Below are 18,274 nucleotides of genomic sequence, written 5' to 3'. Positions count from 1 at the left end.
GGATTTATAGGATTTTCTTTGCTCTTGAGAACTTATAAGAAATAGGATGGGATTTTCAAACATTAAGGCATGCTAGGTTTTCTGAGACTTCAGCTTGCTATATTACAGCTCATTCTCATGCACATTTTAAAACTGATGGGTAGGCCGGGCACAGTAATCCCAGCACTTTGGGAGGCCAAGGCGGGTGGATCACAATGTCAGGAGTTCGAGACCAGCCTGACCAACATGGTGAAGCCCCCGTCTCTACTAAAAAAAAATAAAAAATAAAAATACAAAAATTAGCCAGGCATGGTGGCACACGCCTATAATCCCAGCTACTGAGGAGGCTGAGGCAAGAGAATCACTTGAACCCAGGAGGTGGAGGTTGCAGTGTGCCGAGATGGCACCATTGCACTCCAGCCTGGGCGACAGAGCAAGACTCTGTCTCAAAAACAACAACAAAAAAAACAAAAAACCAAAACTGATGAGTAAATTACATCAGTGAAAATTCAGAGCTCATATGATCATTATTTGAAAGCTCTAAAGAAAGCCCGGCAACTATAGAGTTAACATGTCAGGCCTTAGAAGTTCTCTCTTTATTTCTTTATTTTTTTTCTGCCTACTTTGAATGAGCTGACTCTTCCTCAGTTGTTGAGGTGAAATTCACTGCTTATGGCATTCTAGCCAAGATTTTTTTTTTTTTTTATGGCGTCTTGCTCAGTCTCCCAGGCTGGAGTGCAGTGGCACAATCTCGGCTCAGTGCAACCTCTGCCTCCCGGGTTCAAGTGATTCTCCTGCCTCAGCCTCCCACGTAGCTGGAATTACAGGCATGCACCACCATGCCTGGCTAATTTTTGTATGTTTAGTAGAGACAGGTTGGCCAGGCTGGTATTGTACTCCTGACCTCGAGAGACCCGCCTGCCTTGGCCTCCCAAAGTGCTGAGATTACAGGAGTGAGCCATTGTGCCCTGCCACTTTAATTTTTTTTGAGGGGGAGACGTCTCACTCTGTCACTAAGGCTGGAGTGCAGTGGCATGATCATGCCTCACTACAGCCTTGACCTCGCAGGCTCCAGCAATCCTCTCCTCTCACTTCAGCCTCTCAAGTAGCCAGGCCTACAGATATGTGCTACCACACCCAGCTAATTTCTGTTTTTTGGTTTTTGTTTGGTTTGGTGGAGTGGCATCTCCCCCATGTTGCCCAGGCTGGTCTTGAACTCCAAGGCTCAAGCGAGCCATTCACCTTGGCTTCCCAAAGTGTTGGAATTACAGACATGAGCCACCATGCCTGGCTTAAAAGTCTTAAAGGGCTTCTAAATTAATGACTTTATAAATGACAACAACTCCATGACAACCAACAACCAGAAGACTGTCTGAAAATGTTAAAGTAGGTTTGCCTAACAATTGCTTAGGGTAATAGAACAGTTAATTGAAGGATTGCTATCCTAAAAAAAAGAAAAGAAAAGAAAAGAAAACTAGATAAGTGTTTATAAAAGTTAGGATCTTAGATTAAACAGGTTGAAATCTTGAGTTCAGAGTAGCAATAATAAATCTCTGCCCAGCATAAACATTGTTTTGTCTGCCACACAGAGGCTAAAACAAGCAAAAGCCAATGGAAAAAAACTGCTAAAATGTTTCCCTGCCTGCATTGACTAGTCAAGCAAGCCAGACCAGTAAACAAAAGACAGATTTGTACAAATTCAAGGCCGCTGGAGATTCTGTTTTTCTTACACAATTCAGCCAGTTTCAACTAAAATGTAAACATTTAAATATTTACGCCTAAACTCATTTGAAACTGTAAAAAGAGTAAAAAGTGTTTGTTTTTAATTGAAACTTCCATGGGAACTGTTTTGCCCAAAATTTTGGTTCACAGCTCTCATTAGATTACCTTTCAGGTCAAATAAAAACTTAGCCATGTGAACAAGTCCCATTTTGTCAAAAAGTAATTTGGATCCAACTTTTTTAAAGTCACGTGTTTGTTTTACTATCTTATGACTAAAATTCTAAAATGAAAGCTATAAGAGCCTTGTGTGTGTATATGTGTTTAGGTTATGTTTATGTACATGCATATGTATTATGTTATATGTTATGTTTACATGGTAAAATATGGCATTATCAATCAAAGTTTCCTTAAGAAATTCTATTCAGATTGGCTTAGATGATCATTCATGTAACATATATAATAATTAACTCAATGCCTTTTAGTAATGTGACTTAAGTAAATTTTGACAAAGAAGCTGATTTTAAATTTGGTAGTAAAATAAAAATAAAAATGTCTTCAGAATTTTCAGAATACATTTTTGCCTGGATTTACTAGTCAGACAGTCTTATATTTGTGCCCACTAGATGTTTTAAGTGAGGGTTTGTCACAAAGGTTATCAAACTATAAATTCAACCTAAAAACAGAATAGTCTTGTTCAATATTGTTGGTATAATGAAAACCATATTAGGCCGGGCGTAGTGGCTCACGCCTGTAATCCCAGCACTTTGGGAGGCCAAGGCGGATGGATCACCTGAGGCTGGGAGTTTGAGACCAGCCTGACCAACATGGAGAAACCCCGTCTCTACTAAAAATACAAAATTAGCCAGGCATGGTGACACATTCCAGTAATGCCAGCTACTCAGGAGGCTGAGAGAGGAGAATCACTTGAACCCAGGAGGCAGAGGTTGCAGTGAGGCGAGATCATGCCATTGCATGCCAGCATGGGCAATAAGGGCAAAACTCCATCTCAAAAAAAAAAAAAAGAAAGAAAGAAAAATAAAAGAACTGTATCTTCTGAGTTGTAGGCAAAATACCTATATATTTAAATTTAAGGTTCTTAGGTGAACACCTGATAGTCACATTCTATAAAAAATGGTTAACAGGGAAACAACTTGAAATGATGACTAGTTTTATCTAATATATCAGTTTTCATAACTAATCTAGTTATAATTGTTACAACAATTACAAATAGATTAATTAGGTAAATGTAAATGTTAATAAATAAAATTTCCATGTAACTAGAATGTTATGTTAAATTAAGTAATAAGTACTCATAAATATCCAGATCATTTCCAAGTTTGGGAGCTCAAGCAGTCCTCCTACTTAGCCTCCTGAGTAGCTGAGACTAAGGAATGTGCCACCATGCCTGGCTAATTTTTTAATTTTTTGTAAAGATGGGGTCTCACTTTGTTATCCAGCCTGGTCTTAAACTCCTGACTTTAAGCAATCCTCCCACCTTGTCCTCCCACAGTGCTGGGATTATAAGAATGAGCCATTATGCCCAGTTGGGAAACATGTTTCTAAAAATTATGAAATGGGGCCAGGCATGGTGGCTTACGCCTGTAATCCCAGCACTTTGGGAGGCTGAGGTGGGCAGATCACCTGAGGTCAGGAGTTCGAGATCAGCCTGACCAACACAGTGACACCCCGTCTCTACTAAAAATACGAAAGTTAGCCAGGCATGATGGGGCATGCCTGTAATCCCACCTATTTGGGAGGTTGAGGCAGGAGAATCGTTTGAACCTGGGAGGCAGAGGCTGCAGTGAGCCAAGCTCACGCCACTGCACTTCAGCCTAGGTGGCAAGAGTAAAACTCTGTCTCAAAAAAATAAAGAAATAAATAAAAATAAAAATTATGAAATGGTTCTCATCTGTGAAATACTGATATGTGACAGTTCAAAATCTCTTGCTGGAAAAACAAAAACATAGCTGGTGTGGTGGCAGGCACCTGTAATCTCAGCTACTCAGGAGGCTGAAGTAGGACAATTGCTTGAATCCAGGAGGCAGAGGTTGCAGTGAGCTGAGATCATGCCACTGCACTCTAGCCTGGGTGACAGAGTGAGACTCCGTCTCAAAAAAAAAAAAAATTATTGCTAGAAACTGAGGTTACTAAGAATTAAAAATTCATATATGTATATATATGTTTGTATGTGTCTGTGTGTATTATATAAACAGAATTATATATATTTTAAATATATATTTATATATTTTATTTATAAAATAAATAATATATAAATATTTTATATTTATATATAAATATATTTAAATATATATATTTTAAATATATATATAAAATTCTGTATATAAAGTTTACCAACAAAATTAGATTTTTTTTGAGTCAGAGTCTCTTTCTGTCACCAAGAATGGAGTCCAGTGGCACGATCTTGGCTCACTGCAGCCTCCACCTCTCAGGTTCAAATGATTCTCCTTGCTCAGCTTCCTGAATAGCTGGGACTACAGGCGCCTGCCACCATGCCTGGCTAATTTTGTATTTTTAGTAGACACAGCGTTTCATCACATTGGCCAGGCTGGTGTTGAACTCCTGACCTCTAGTGATCCACCTGCCTCAGCCTCCTAAAGTGTTGGGATTACAGATGTGAGCCACTGCACCTGGCCAGATGTGTTTTTAATTATAAAACTTATAAGAAAACCATTAAAAACTGTTTTGTTGTTGTTGTTGTTGTTTCTTGAGATGAAGTCTTGCTTTGTTGCCCAGACTGGAGTAGAGTTGTGTGATCACAGCTCACTGTAACTTCTGCCTCCCAGGTCCAGGCACTTCTCCTGCCTCAGCCTCCCAAGTAGCTGGAATTACAGGCACCTGCCACCATGCCCAGCTAATTTTTGTATTTTTTGTGCAGACAGGGTTTTGCTATGTTGGCCAGGCTGGTCTTGAACTCCTGACCTCAAGTGATCCACCTGCCTTGGCCTCCCAAAGTGCTGGGATTACAGGCATGAGCCACTGCACCCAGCCAAAACTGTGTTCTTTATTGAGAAAACTAATTCTCTTTTCAAATCAGAGTTTGTTTAAAAGTTGTTTCAAACTATGGGCTTAGGAAAGGAATAGAAACAAGATAGAAACCAGTTAAGTAGGAGGGAAATGTAAAGAAAGTTATAGGTAGGAAAAAGTATTTTGGGCAAGGAAGGTTAAAAAGAAAAGAAGATAATTTTGTATGAGAAAGAATCTTATGTGGTCAGTTTTTGTCCTGAAGTAAAATGACTAGTTATTTAGAAAAGACGAAGTATTGGGGCCGGGTGTGGTGACTCACGCCTGTAATCCCAGCACTTTGGGAAGCGGAGGCGGGTGGATCACGAGGTCAGGAGGTCCAGACCATCCTGACTAAGAGGGTGAAACCCCGTCTCTACTGAAAATATAAAAAAATTAGCCAGGCGTGGTGGCAGACGCCTGTAGTTCCAGTTTCTCGGGAGGCTGAGGCAGGAGAATGGCATGAACCTGGGAGGTGGAGCTTCCAGTGAGCCGAGATCGTGCCACTGCACTCCACCCTGGGCAACAGAGCAAGACTCTGCCAAAAAAAAAAAAAAAAAAAGAGGAAGTATTGGAAAATGCAGAAATTCTAAGCATGTCATTTAAGGTCTGTGCAGATTGTAAAAGATCACAAATAATGGATTTATGAAAGACATTTTGTGTGTAATCAAGTTGACTACAATAAGAAGGGAATTATTTGTGTCTTTTAAAGATTGAACTTTAATATTAAAAATACACTGGGCCAGGCGTGGTGGCTCATGCCTGTAATCCCAGCACTTTGGGAGGGCGAGGCAGGTGGATCACCTGAGATTGGGAGTTTGAGACCAGTCTGACCTACGTGGAGAAACCCCATCACTACTAAAAATACAAAATTAGGGGCTGGGCGCCGTGGCTCACGCCTGTAATCCCAGCACTTTGGGAGGCCGAGGCCAGCAGATCATGAGGTCGGGAGATCCAGACCATCCTGGCTAACATGGTGAAACCTCGTCTCTACTAAAAAAAAAAAAAAAAAATACAAAAAATTAGCCGGGCGTGGTGGCGGGCGCCTGTAGTGCCAGCTACTCAGGAGGCTGAGGCAGGAGAATGGCGTGAGCCTGGGAGGCGGAGCTTGCAGTGAGCCGAGATCGCACCACTGCACTGCAGCGTGGGCAACAGAGCAAGATTCCATCTAAAAAATAAACAAATACATAAATAAAAATACAAAATTAGCCAGGTGTGGTGGCGCATGCCTGTAATCCCAGCTACTCTGGAGGCTGAGGCAGGAGAATCGCTTGAACCCGGGAGGCAGAGGTTGCCCTGAGCAGAGATCATCACCCGGTTGCACTCCAGCCTGGGCAACAAGAGCGAAACTCCATCTCAAAAAAAAAAAAAAAAATACACTGATACAACGGAAAATATGGTCTCCTACGTTAGAACAATAAGCTTTTCTTGAAATACTGATCTACTGTTTGTAAAATTTGCAAGAGGCTTTGATTTTTAATTCTCCGCACATTTTTTTCTGTTTTACATTTACATTTAATTTTCTTAATTCAAGGTTTAAAGTGCTGTCTTTTTCATTTAAAATGATAATTTCCACTTCGGGAGGCAGAGGCGGGTGGATCATGAGGTCAGGAGTTCGAGAACAGCCTGGCCAATGTGGTGAAACCCTGTCTCTACTAAAAATACAAAAATTAGCGGGGCGTGGTGGCGGGTGCCTGTAGTCCCAGCTACTCTGGAGGCTGAGGCAGGAGAATGGCGTGAACCCGGGAGGCGGAGCTTGCAGTGAGCCAAGATGGCACCACTGCACTCCAGCCTGGGCGACAGAGTGAGACTCTGTCTCAAAATAATAATAATAATAATGAAATAATGATTTCATTTCTTGGGGTAGAGTTTTCCTCTTGGAGTTTCTCAAACTCTTATCTCGGAAGTTCAAAGTTTGTGGTATCCTGCTACATGATTTGCAGGTCATGCATCATTACATCAGCTCTTCTTTCTCCCCTTCAGAAGCTATATATTTTTGCTCGACTTGGGTAATAACTCTTTTTTAACTCTTTAGTCAGCTCCTGTAACTTTTTTCTCCAGTTCTAACTCTGCTGTTATAACCTGACACTGAAATGTTCTGTCTTAAAGTCCTAGAAAAGCAATATTTTTCTTCACTGTAAGTTGGTTTGTGCACTCTTGGCTTTTTTTCTTTTTTCTTTCTTTTTTTTTTTTTTTTTTGAGGTGGAGTTTCCCTCTTGTCACCCAGGCTGGAATGCAGTGGTGCGATCTGGGCTTATGCAACCTCTGCCTTCCGGTTTCAAGCGATTCTCCTGCCTTGGCCTCCCAAGTAGCTGGGATTACAGGTGCCCGCCACCACACCCAGCCCATTTTTGTATTTTTAGTAGAGACGAGGTTTCACTATGTTGGCCAGGCTGGTCTCGAACTCCTGACCTCGTGATCCACCCACCTTAGCCTGCCAAAGTGTTGGGATTACAGGCGTGAGCCGCTGTGCCCAGCCCTCTTGACTTTTTTTTGATGTATCTGAATTGTTTCACGTAACCAAGAAATTTCTCATGGTTTTACTAAGAGCCATGTATTCCCCTGCTCAAGATACTAGTTCTTCTTTACATTTTTCTTTGTTTCTTTCTTTTTTTTTTTTCCTGAATTGGAGTCTTGCTCTGTCACCCAGGCTGGAGTGCAATGGCGAGACCTCGACTCACTGCAACCTCTGCCTCCTAGGTTCAAACAATTCTCCTGCCTCAGCCTCCTGAGTAGCTGGGATTACAGGCACCCGCCACCACGCCCAGCTAATTTTTGTATTTTTAGTAAAGATGGGGTTTCGCCATGTTGGTCAGGCTGGTCTCGAACTCCTGACCTCAAGTGATCCACCTTTCTCAGCCTCCCAAAATGCTGGGATTACAGGCGTGAGCAACCATGACTGGCCACATTTTTGTATAATGTGGTGTATACATATAAACTTGGACACATATGTTTCCTGTGTTTGACTGAATTCAAGTATCTTCTCATCAGGTATGACTTTCAGTTTATTGCAAACTCGGATAAATGAGCTTCCAATAAGGAGAAGCCTTAAAAAACAAAGATTTTACATTTTGTCAAGATAATTTCCTGTTATCTTTATTAGATTTTTTTGAGCTTTGAAAGGGTTAAGAATTTTACATCCACGTTATTTTCTGTATTGCTTTTTAAGTCTTTGATATCACTCTGGTTAAATGAATATTATTTCACAATGGCCTGTGGTCATGTTTTCATCAAGTGTTTTGAACCTTTTGAATCCTTGGCAGACTTCTCCAAGATCAAAATTCTAAATTTTCTTTTTGTTCTAGAGTTAACTTTGGCACTTTCCGTTTGAACCCCTGGAGAGTTTTAAATGGCAGTCCCGCTGCGCCTCCTCCCTGCCCTTGCTCCCTCCCAACCTGCGGCTGCCCCAGTTGCCTGCACCCTCGGCAGCACCATGACAGATCAGGCCTTTGCGACACTGACCACAAATGATGCCTACACCAAAGCTGTCCTGGCCCTGGGCTCATCTCTGAAATAGCACAGGACCACCAAGAGGCTGGTCGTACTCGCCACCCCGCAAGTCTCAGACTCCATGAGAAAAGTTTTAGAGACCGTCTTTGCTGAAGTCATGGTAGATGTCTTAGATGGCACGATTCTGCTCATCTATCCTTAATGAAGAGGCCAGAGTTGGCTATCACGCTGACAAAGCTCCACTGCTAGTTGCTTATACAGTATTAAAAATGTGTATCCATGGATGCAGATACTTTGGTCCTAGGAAATATTGATGATCTGTTTGAGAGAGAAGAAATATCAGCAGGACCAGACCCAAGGTGGCCTGACTGCTTCAATTCCAAAGTCTTCATTTATCAGCCTTCAGTTTAAATATATAATCTGCGGTTTCATCTTGCTTCTGAGCAAGGTAGTTTTGATGGTGGGGACGAAGGCTTACTGAACACATTTTTTTTGTTTTTTCTTTTCTTTTTTTTTGAGACTGAGTCTCACTCTGTCGCCCAGGCTGGAGTGCAATGGCACAATCTCGGCCTACCACAACCTCCACCTACCAGGTTCAACTGATTCTCCTGCCTCAGCCTCCCAAGTAGCTAGGATTACAGGCACCTGCCATCATGCCTGGCTAATTTTTGAATTTTCTTTTCTTTTTTTTTTGGAGACGGAGTCTCACTCTGTTGCCCAGGCTGGAGTACAGTGGTGCGATCTTGGCTTACTGCAACCTCCGCCCCCTGGGTTCAAGCAATTCTCCTGCCTCAGCCTCCCAAGTAGCTGGGATTACAGGTGCCTGCCACTGCTCCTGGCTAATTTTTGTATTTTTAGTAGAGACGGGGTTTCACCATCTTGGCCAGGCTGGTCTTGAACTCATGACCTCATGATCCACCCACCTTGGCCTCTCAAAGCACTGGTGTGTCCAGAGTTGGTTTCTGCCGGTGGGTTCATGGTCTCGCTGACTTTAAGAATGAAGCCGTGGACCTTCGCAGTGAGTGTTACAGCTCTTAAAGATGGCATGAACCCAAAGAGTGAGCGGTAGCAAGGTTTATTGTGAAGAGCAAAAGAATAAACCTTCCACAGCATGGAAGGGGACTCGGGTTGCCACTGCTGGCTACAGTGGCCAGCTTTTATTCTCTTATTATCCCCTCCCATGTTCCATTTCTGTCCTATCAGAGTGCCCTTTTTTCAATCCTCCCCACGATTGACTACTTTTAGAATCCTGCTGATTGGTGCGTTTTACAGAGTGCTGATTGGTGCATTTTACAGAGCACTGATTGGTGCGTTTTACAATCCTCTTGTAAGACAGGAAAGTTCCCCAAGTCCCCACTTGACCCAGGAAGTCCAGCTGGCCTCACCTCTCAATCCCCCCTCTAAACATGACACCCCAACTGCTGTTGGGAATTAGGCAATGACCACTCTAGCTACTTCCTGCTGGACAGGGGCGAAGAAGGGACCCTGCAGTTGTAGTGTCCTCCAGAGGAGAACTCTCTAGGCCAGTCAAAGGGCCAGCAGGTCGGTCCAGGGGTCCTCAGTAGATGTTGTGAGTTGAGCTCATTTGGGGTTCCATTTGTAAGACCATCTGTAGCTTGATGGCCTCAATCCTGGAGGAAACAAATTTGACAAGGAGGTTAAAAATACAGGACCCGAAGGCAAGTAATAGCAAGAAGGCTGTCATGGGACCTAGAAAGGGGAGAAGCCATGTTGCCCAACTCCAGAGGTTGGTATAAGAGTTTGAAAGGCATTGTATGATTTCAGAAGCCTTTTCCTGTAAACCCTGGGTGGCATCTCCTACTATCCCTGACTGGTTAGTGTAAAAACAACACTCTTCCCCTAAGAAGGTGCAGAGTCCTCCTTTCTCAGCAGGGAGGAGGTCTAGGTCTTGACGGTTTTGGAGAGTCACTGCTGCCAAAGAGTCTACTTGGGATTGTAGAGTAAGGATAGATTTTGTTATTTCTTGCAAACTGTCTGAGAAATCCTTTGAGAGTGTGGTGAAGTAGATAAACAGTGAAGTAGATAAACTGGCTATTCTGGTTCCTGTAGCAGTGGCCATTCCTAACTCTATAAGTAGGGGAATTAGTTGTATGGCCCTGTGCTGATGGACTTGAGCCTTGAGGGGCACTAATAGGGTCTGATTTCCTGGGGCAATGTCAATGTCGGTACTTAGGAAGACTAAGGTGCAGGTGCCTGTCCAGTTGGTGGGGAGGCAGATATAGGTTGAAGTTCCACATAAGAGGAATATGCCTTGGCTGGTTGCATATGTTAAAAGGGTGTGTGTTTGTTGATTTCATTTTCCCATACTCCTAGAGTACTTGCCAAGGTAGCTGCGGTGAGTGGCTGGAAAGGGGTGTTGGGAGCAAACTGACTGGCTCCCTGTGTTCTATTTTCCCATTGGAAAAAAAAAAAACAAAAAACTTTTTATATCTACTAGGAACCATTCAAGAGAGTGATTGAAAAAGGGGATGAGAAGACATTCACTAGTGGTGGGGGCGCTGCTGCAGGGGCTCCAGGGATGAATGGTCATGCAGGGAGTATGTTCGCCATTACAAAACCTGGACTGTTTGTTAAGCAGGGAGGTGGTGATGATTTTGGGGGAACCTGAGAAGTGGACAAGCCATCTGAATGGAGCTGTTTGGGTGACTCAGAAGTTACTGTGATCAATTGGGCCTTAAAGTTGTAGGGTATAATTACACTGATGGGATAGTAGGTGCCCTATTTTGTGAGAATTTCAGATTCTCAATAAGGCCATGGGCAAGAGAGTAGGCCATGGGAGATGCGTTTCTTGTGTTAGTTTCCTTAAGGGCCTCTTGAGTGTTTCATTTGCCTTCTCAACCTTCCCTGAGGATCGTGGCCTCCAGACGCAGTGAAGGTGATATTGTATCCTAGCACCCTGGAAATTCCCTGAGTTATCATGGCTTTAAAAGCTGGACTGTCACTTTATAAGCTTTGGGGAAGCTTTAAAAGCTGCCACTTTATAAGCTTTGGGGAGGCCCAAATCTAGGAATCATTTCATGAATTAGGACTTTAACCACTTCCTGAGCCTTCTCTGTCTTGCAGAGAAGGCTTGTATCCAATTTGTAAAGATATCAACACAGACCAATAAGTATTGAATCCCCTTGACTTAGGCCTATCGGTGAAGTCTAACTGCCAGTCCTCTGCCCTATTCTTTGTTCCCCCAGAGGAGCCTTACAATGTACCAAGGGATTATTCATTTGGCACACCTCACATGCTTTGACTACTTGCTGGATGGTCCGGAGGAGATTTGGCCCTGTAAATAGGGATTTGGCCATTTGATGAGTATTCTCAATACCCATATGAAAAGTTTGGTGGAGGGTCTTAAGTATTTTCCACTGGCTAGCTTTGGGTATGAGTACCTTTCCCTCTTCTGTCGTTAACAACCCAGAGGGGAGAAAACTATGCCACCGTGAAAGTCCGCGTTCTGTTTCAGTCAGGGAATACTGCAGCTTAATCTCTTGGAGAGGGTTGTTCCATACCAAGGGTCCTTCCATAGGTATTTCTAATGGGAGGTTCTACTTGGCAGCAATTTTGGCCTCAGCGTCGGCCTGACAGTTTCCTTCTGCCTTTTCTCCTTCACCTTTTTGATGGCTTTGGCACTGTAAGACTGCCACGTCCTTGGGTTTTTTCACTGCGTGCAATAACTCCATGATTTCCTTGTGGTATTTATTGGGGGTTTCCCCAGAGGTTAGGAACTCCCTTTATTTCCATATTGCAGCATGGGCATGTAGGATTAGATAAGCATACTTGCTATCTGTATACATATTTATTCTTTTTTCCTTTCCCAGTTCTAAGGCTCGGGTAAGCGCCACTTGTTCTGCTAACTGGGCACTGGTGCCTGGGGGAAGAGGTTTACTTTCAAGTACTGTTACATCACTAACTATGGCAAAACCTGCCCTTCGTATCCCATTCTCCACAAATGAACTTCTATCACTATATAGGTTAAGGTCAGGATTAGCTAAGAGGACTTCTAAGAGATCATGGCATAAGTCTGGCCTACAATTTGTTTGCAGTCATGCTCAATTGGTTCCCCATCCTCTGGAAGAAAAGTGGCAGGTTGAGGGTTGCACACGTGCATATTTGAAGCACTGGTCCCTCAAGGAGAAGTGCCTTGTATCTAAGCAGGTGGTTGTCTGATAGCCATAAACTTCCTTTGGCACCCAGTATGCCATTTACATCATGAGTAGTCCAGATGGTGAGATCCTTTCCTTGTATTATTTTGACAGCCTCTGACACTAAGATGGCCTCCGCCACAACTACCCATAAACAGTGAGGCCAGCCTTTTGCTATTGCATCAATTTCCTTACTTAGGTATGCCACTGGTTGTGGGGTTGTCCCATGAGTCTGAGTAAGGACTCCAAAAGCTATTCTCACTCTCTCTGTGATGTATAAAGAGAAGTTTTGTCTTGTGGGAAGGCTTAAGGCTGGAGTTTGTACAGGGCCTGATTTAAGGTTTTGAAGGCTGTTTCTGCCTCTGGTTCCCATTCTCCTAGATGAGTATTTGCCCTCTGGGTCTCCTTGATTAGAGTATAGAGTGGCCTGGCCATCTCGTTGTATCCAGGGATCCATAGTTGGCAAAAGCCAGTAATTCCAAGGAACCCCTGAAACTGTTTTAATGTCTTAGGGTGAGGATAAGCCAGTATAGGCTGAATTCATTCTTTGCTGTGGGCCCTGGTTCCTCTGGCTAAGATTAGGCCTAGATATTTGACTTGTAGGCAGATCTGGGCCTTCGATTTAGACATCTTGTATCCCTGATTAGCTAGAAAGTTCAAGAGATCTAGAGTAGCCTGCTGGCATGAGGCTTCTGAACTGGTAGCCAAACGTAAATCATCCACATATGAAAGACCAGAGTGTCTGGACTTGAGAAGCAGCCTAGATCTTGGGCCAGTGCCTGACCAAACAGATGAGAGCTATCCCTAAACCCTTGAGGCAAGACCGTCCACCTAAGTTGGGATGTGTGGTCTGAGGGATCCTCAAAGGCAAAGAAAAACTGGAAGTCAGAGTGCAGGGGAATGCAGAAGAAGGCATCCTTGAGGTCCAGAACAGTGAACCATTCTGCTTCCTCTGGTGTTTGAGAGAGCAGGGTATAGGAGTTGGGTACAGCTGGATATAGAGGAATTACCACCTCATCGATGAGACTAAGATCCTGCACTAGTCTCCACTGACCATTCAGTTTTTGTACTCATAAAATTGGGGTGTTGCAGGAACTGCTGCATTTTCTTACTGGGCCTTGAACTTTTAAATGTCTAACAATATCCTGTAATCCTTTATGAGCTTCAGGCCTGAAGGGTATTGCCTTTGATAAGGAAAAGTGGTGGGGTTTTAGCTCGATTTGAACTGGGTGGGCATTTTTTACCCTTCCAAATTGTCCTTCCAATGCCCAGACTTCAGGGTTGATTCCCTCCTCCAGTAGGGTACAATGAATGGGTAACTTGTCCCCCATATTCATGTAGATAATAGCTCCAGCTTTGGCTAATATGTCCCTCCCTAATAACGGTGTGGGACTTTCAGGCATAACAAGAAAGGCATGTGAAAAGTGCAAAGTCTCCCAGTTACAACTGAGGAGGTGGGAGAAATACTTGGTTACAGGCTGTCCTGGGATTCCTCGGATGGTAACGAACCTTGACGACAGTCGTCCGGGACAGGAGATTAATACTGAGAAGGCTGCACCATTGTCCCAGAGGAAGTCAATTTCCTGGCCCTCAATGGTTAAACTTACCCAGGGCTCAGTGAGGGTGATGACATGAGCTGGCGCTTGCACCAGGCATCCTCAGTCCTGTTGTTGGATCATCTGGTTGGGGGCTTCTGGCCCAGAGGACCCTTGTCCTCTGGGTCAGTGTGCCTTCCAGTGATTGCTTTGACATAGTGGACATGGGTGAGGGGGCGGCTTGTTTCTCATTGGAGAATCTTTTTTAAAGGGTCCCTGCAAACCACACTGATAACAAGCTTTACCGGGTGATTGGCCTGCTCCATTTTCTGTCCTATCTGAACCACCAAGGTTTGTTTGTCTGAGGGCCATGACTAAGGCTGCAGCCTTTCTCTGATCTCACTTTTCCTTTTGGGCCTGTTCCTCTAGGTCCCTATTATAGAACCCTAAGGTTGCCAGGTTTAATAATGCCTCCAAATTTTGTTCAGGGCCCAGGGCTAGCTTTGGTAGCTTTCTCCAGATATCTGTGACTGATTGGATAATAAACTTACTTTTTAGGATCAATTGACCCTTGAGGGAGCAGGGTGACAGGGGAGTATATTTTCTTAAGGCCTCCCATAGCCGCTTGAGGAAGGCAGTAGGATTTTCTTCGTTTTTCTGAGTTATGGTGGACATCATTGAATAATTCATGGGCTTTTTCCTAATTCTCCTTAGTCCTTCTAGAACACAGGTCAACAGATGTTCATGACTCCAGTCCCCATGATCTGAGTCTAGGTCCCAGTGGGGATCCATACTGGTGATGGCTTGCTGACTGGTAGGGAATTTGTCCCTTTCTTTGGCTGTCATTCTATCATTTACTTGACTAAGATACCAAACTCTCGGGCTGCAGCTAAAGCTGCATTCTTTTCATTAAAGGCCAGGGTTTGACCTAACAGTAGCATGATATCTCTCCAAATGAGGTCAAAGGTCTAGACCCTGTAGGACATCTATATACCTATCAGGATCATCTGAAAACTTCCCCAGGTCTTCCTTGATCTGCTTTAAATCAGAGAGGGAGAAGGGGACATGTACCTGGGTTGGGCCAAATTCCCCTCCCCCTACAGCTTGAAGGGGACATAACCGATAGCCGGGGGGGCGGGGGGAGGTTGTGGTCCCTTGGAGATTTCTTTGTTTGTTTCCTTCTGGGTGGGGGAGATTAGCGGAGGCTCACCATTAATAGGAAGGGGAGCTGTAGGGAGGCTAGGATGTGGGGGTAAGCTGAGAGGTCCTCCTGTGGGATGTAGATTGCAAGCTTTGCATAGTTGTGGATTACCCTTCAATGAAAAGAAAGCTTGGACATGAGGTATTTCACTCCATTTGCCTTCCCTTTTATAGAAAAGGTTAAGCTGCAGGATAGTATTGTAATTTACACTTCCCTCAGGTGGCCATTTTTCCCCATCAGAGAGAGAATATTGGGGCCAGGCCATAGTGCAAAAAATAAATAAATAAACAAAATAAGCCATGTCTTTTTCAGGGTTTGTGGGCCAAATTGGTCCCAATGGCTTAGGATGCATTTCAAGGGTGAGTTGTTGATGCCTGAGTGTTTCCCATCTAAAACAGAAAGAAAAAACTGCCCATGGTTTTGGTCTGTTTCTTCCCCTGCCCAAGAACCCACAACGGTCTCTGGACCCTGCTGTTTGGAATAGTTGCGCTCACTGAAGCAGCAGCGGAAACACTTGTTTTCCTCATAGACCACAAAGAGGACTGAGGAAGGTCAGATTTAGTGGCCCTTACTGATGCATTCTTGAAAACCTGTACCCTTGCCTTTCCTCTTAGACCACAAAGAGGATCGAGAAATGTCGGATTTAGTGGCCCTTACCGATGCATTCTCAAAAACCTGCTAGTTAGAGTCCTAAGTGTTTTCTCCTGTTGGTATTGGGACCTTACCCTTGTCCTATAAAGACGATATGCCTCAAAATGGAGTGAAAGGCCATACCTTGAGGGAGGGAAGGGATCTCCAGGGTTGGAAGAGTGACACCTTTTGTCCTCACTTCTCATCATATGAATAGGAAAGATACACCCCCAATTTAGGAGTCTATAATTTCTGAGGCTCCCCATATCCTAGCTTCAGGAATAGCCTTTGTTAGGCCTGCAGTCTGAGGAGGGATCCTAAAAGGATAGATGGTGTTCCAGATAGTCCGCCCGATGGGGCTCCAGTAAAAAATTATGTGTCCCAGGGTGCCTATTTCCCATTGAAGAATTTTGGTTCTTTCTGATTGGTGAGCCCAGGTGCCTAAAGAAGGGAACAGAGTCCTGAAATCTCTATTAGAAATCATCCTTATAGGAGAAACTAGGGAGTGGTTTTTAGAAGCAGGACTAGGCTTGGAGAAGAGAGGCAAAAGGAAGTTTGACTGACAGGCATTAGGACCCAGGAGGCAAGGGTCAGGATAAATAGGATAGATAGGCAAGTCTCATTTGGGTGATGTAACTGAGAGCTCCGCTCATGGCTGCAGGGACAACTAACTTTTTGTTGGGACCCTGGAGCTGAATGGCTTTCCTCTCTGCTGACCCTCGGCTCAGCCCAGAAGTGCAGGAAAAGCAGAAGCTGGTTCCAGGCAAAGCAATGGTCCTGACTTCAAAGAGTCGGGGATTGTTGGAGAGCCCTTTCCCAGAAAGTCTGAAACCTATGTCTTTAGTCTGGCAGCCACACTAGTTGCTTTTAACTGACCAAGAGGTGCCCAGTGTTTAGGTCCCGAATTCTAAGGAAAAATAGGACAGAATAGCAAGTGAAAGGGGTCCAATGGTACTCACCGCATGGCAATATCCTAGATGAGCCCCCAAGATGTGTCCAGAGTTGGTTCCTGCCACTGGCTTTGTGGTCTCACTGACTTTAAGAATGAAGCCATGGACTTTTGTGGTGAGTGTTACAACTCTTAAAGATGGCACGGACCCAAAGAGTGAGCAGTAGCAAGGTTTATCTTAAAGAGCAAAAGAACAAGCTTGAACAGCATGGAAGGGGACCTGAGTGGGTTGTCACTGCTGGCTGGGGTGGCCAGCTCTTATTCACTTATTGTCCCCTCCCATGTTCCATTTCTGTCCTATCAGAGTGCCCCTTTTTCAATCCTCCCCGTGATTGGCTACTTTTAGAATCCTGCTGATTGGTGCATTTTACAAAGTGCTGACTGGTGCGTTTTACAGAGTGCTGATTGGTGCATTTTACAGAGTGCTGATTGCTGCGTTTTATAGAGTGCTGATTGGTACATTTTACAATCCTCTTGTAAGACAGAAAAGTTCCCCAAGTCCCCACTTGACCCAGGAAGTCCAGCTGGCCTCCCCTGTCACTGGGATTACAGGCATGAGCCACCATGCCCAGCCAATTTTTGTATTTTTGTAGAGACAGGATTTCATCATGTTGTCCAGGCGGGTCTTGAACTTCTGACCTCAGGTGATCCACCTGCCTTGGCCTCCCAAAGTGCTGGGATTACAGGCGTGATCCACTGCACCCAACCTGAACACATTTTTTAGCAGCTGGGCAACAATAGATGTCAGAAAACACTTGCCATTTATTTATAACCTAAGCAGCATCTCTATATACTCCCATCTCCCAGCATTTAAAGTTTTTGGTGTAAGTGCCAAAGTTGTGCATTTCCTGTACGAGTCAAACCATGGAATTATATTTATGATCCCCAAACAAAAAGTGTCAAAAGTGATCCAGAGTTTCTCATCCTGTGGTGGAACATCTTTACCAACAATGTTTTACCTCTGCTTCAACAATTTGGCCTTGTCAAAGACACCTGCTCACATGTAAATATGGAAGATGTCTCAGGGGCCATGTCACATCTGTCCCTTGGGGAGATCCCAGCTATGACACAGCCTTTTGTATCCTCAGAAGAATGGAAGGAGTGGTGGGAACAGGGCCAGGCTGATTATATGGGAGCAGATTCCTTTGACAACATAAAGAGGAAACTTGACACTTACCTCCAGTAGAAACACTGCATTTTCCTGTGGACGCATCCACTTCACAAGCCTTGTTTCAAATACTAAGTATATAGAGCTGGGCTGAGAAAAGTCTGTTACAGTTGGCAGAGGTTTTCACTAAAATGTAGCAGATGAGAGGTTTTGTAGGATAACAGGTGAGAACTGGGCAAAAGTTGTGAAGCAGCAATTCTGTTATATGGACAGTGTTCTGCTTTTTAATCCTATTTAGCTCATCTCAGAAATTCTCACTTTTGTTGATTGCCAACAATCAACTCAAGGGAAACTCAATATTAAGCTGTTAAGATGACTATTATCAGTTCTTAAAATCTGCAGAGCATGGTTCCAAATCACTCACTCCCTTTGGAAGCAGACATGGCATTTATCCCTTGCTTGCTTGCTGGTTGTACCTACTTTTCATTAGACCTGCATATTAGAATTGCCCAATGCTGCCAGAGT

General features: G+C 44.0%; 1 pseudogene; it reads left to right on the top strand.

The window, feature by feature from the left end:
- Positions 1-8,155: 8,155 nt before the first annotated feature.
- Positions 8,156-17,991, top strand: LOC112630418 (annotated as a pseudogene).
- The last annotated feature ends 283 nt before the right edge of the window (positions 17,992-18,274 follow it).

This window comes from Theropithecus gelada, chromosome 8, assembly GCF_003255815.1.
Source record: "Theropithecus gelada isolate Dixy chromosome 8, Tgel_1.0, whole genome shotgun sequence".
NCBI classification, from domain to species: Eukaryota; Metazoa; Chordata; class Mammalia; order Primates; family Cercopithecidae; genus Theropithecus; species Theropithecus gelada.
This window is presented reverse-complemented; position numbering and strand designations above follow the sequence as displayed.